Source organism: Malania oleifera, chromosome 8 (genome assembly GCF_029873635.1).
Source record: "Malania oleifera isolate guangnan ecotype guangnan chromosome 8, ASM2987363v1, whole genome shotgun sequence".
Classification (NCBI taxonomy): Eukaryota; Viridiplantae; Streptophyta; class Magnoliopsida; order Santalales; family Ximeniaceae; genus Malania; species Malania oleifera.
The window spans coordinates 105,060,442-105,063,107 of NC_080424.1; positions in this window are offsets into that span (position 1 = coordinate 105,060,442).

The window sequence follows — 2,666 nt, forward strand, 5'->3', positions numbered from 1 at the left end:
GACGGGTCTATGAGGATGTGCATAGATTACAGAGAGATTAATAAAGTGACAATTAAGAATAAGTATCCTCTACCCCGTATCGATAATTTGTTTGATCAGCTCTAGGGTACACTGGTATACTCTAAGATCGATCTCAGATTAGGTTACCATCAGGTGAAGGTGAGAGCAGAGGATATATCGAAAACAGCGTTTAGGACCAGGTATGGGCATTATAAATTTCTTGTTATATCATTTGGTCTAACAAATGCTCCCACGGTATTTATGGACTTGATGAATAGAGTTTTCCACCAATACCTAGATCAGTTTGTTGTTATTTTTATTGATGATGTACTGGTCTATTCGAGGAGCTATGAGGAGCACGAGATACATTTGAGGCAGGTTTTACAGATGCTTAGGGAGAAGAAGTTGTATGCCAAGTTCAGCAAATGTGACTTCTAGTTCGAGAAAGTTGTGTTTTTGGGGCATGTTATTTCAGGAGATGGAATTTCTATAGATCCCAATAAGATTGAGACGGTGGTGAACTGGGCTAGACCGAGGAACGTCCAGGAGATCAGGAGTTTCTTGGGTTTAGCTGGATATTACCATCGTTTCGTTGAGGGGTTCTCAGCTTTATCAGGGCCTCTGACACAACTGACGAATAAGAATACCATATTTGAGTGGAACGATAGCTGTGAACAGAGTTTTCAGGAACTGAAGCAGATGATAGTCACAACGCCAATACTGATCATCCCATCTGGGGGTGAGAAGTACACAATTTATAGTGATGCATTCTTAAAGGGACTTGGTTGTGTATTGATGCAGCATGACAGGGTAGTGGCGTATGCATCTAGACAGTTGAAAGAATATGAAAAGAATTACCTTACCCATGATCTTGAGTTGGCTGCAGTGGTGTTTGCATTGAAAGTTTGGAGGCATTACCTGTACGGCGAGCAGTGCAAGATTTTCTTCGACCATAAAAGTTTAAAGTATTTCTTCACTCAGAAGAAATTGAATATGAGGCAGAGAAGGTGGTTAGAGTTGATTAAGGATTTTGAATGTACTATCAGTTACCACACAGGGAAAGAAAACGTGGTAATTGATGCACTGAGCAAGAAGTCTGGAGTATCAGCGTGGTAGCTATGGAGATCCAGTGTTCGATCATGATGGATCTAGAAAGACTTAACATTAAATTGATAGAGAGTAATACTCCAGTATGTATCGCCAGCCTAGTGGTACAGCCTACTCTATAGGAAAGAATTAAAGTCATCCAGAAAGAAGATCCAGAATTGGTAAAGGTAATGGACAGAGTGCAGAGTGGTCAGGGGGAGGAATTCTGCATTTCAGATGACGGAGCTTTGTAGTTCCGTTCCAGACTGTGTGTTCCTGCTGAGGCTGACATCAAGAAGATTATTTTAGATGAGGCCCACATATCTTTGTAAATGGTTCATCCCGGATGTACGAAAATGTACAGGGATCTGCGAGAGTTTTACTGGTGGAGTGGTATGAAAAGAGAGATTGTTGAATATGTAGCTCAGTGTTTAACGTGCCAGCAGGTAAAAGCTGAGCACCAAAGGCCAGCAAGTCAGTTGTAGCCGCTATTTATCTCAGAGTGGAAGTGGGATCATATATCCATGGATTTCGTTTCAGGGATGCCATTGACATCACATAGTCAGTATGCGATTTGGGTGACAGTAGACCGGTTGACTAAGTATGCCAATTTTCTCCCTATCAAGATCAGCTATTCCCTCAACCGATTGGCAGAGATTTACGTTCAAGAGATAGTTCGTTCTCATGAGGTGACTGTATCTATTGTATCAGATCGAGACCCGCGATTCACGTCACGATTTTGGAGGAGCTTGCAGGAAGCTCTGGGGTCTCAGTTATCGTTTAGCACGACATTCCATCCTCAGTTAGACGGACAGACTGAGAGGACGATATAGATACTAGAAGATATGCTCCGTGCATGTGTATTAGATCTTGGGGGTAGTTAGACTCAGTTCATGCCATTAGTGGAGTTCACATATAATAACAGTTATTAGTCCAGTATTGGCATGGCACCGTTTAAGGCACTATACGGTAGGAGATGTCGATCCCCTTTGTATTGGGATGAGACAGGTAAGCGGCGAGTTGTGGGACCAGAGCTGGTACAGCAGGCGTATGATAAGGTACGACTTATCAGGGAAAGAATCAGTACAGCTCAAAGCCGACAAAAGATTTATGCCAACCATCGTCTCAGGAATTTGGAGTTTGATGTGGGTGGTCACGTATTTTTGAAGATAGCTCCATTGAAAGGATTTATGAGATTTGGTAGGAAGGGTAAACTTAGCCCTAGGTTTATTGGTCCGTTTGAGATTTTAGAGAAAGTGGGACCGGTGGCCTACAAGCTGGCTTTGCCACCTACATTATCCAGAATTCACAACGTATTCCACGTATCTATGTTGAGGAAAGACGTCCCAGTGCAGATTCTGGATATGAGGAGATGCCAGTGCAGATTCTGGATAGAAGAGAACATGAGCTACGTAGTAAGAAGATTTCTCTGGTAAAAATTCAATGGAGGAATCATGCAATAGAAGAGGCTTCTTGGGAGCTCGAGGAACAGATCAGACAGAAATATCCACAATTATTTCAGGAAGTTTAGATGTAATTAGAAAATGTGAGTAATATGTAGTTTTATTTTGTAGGTACAT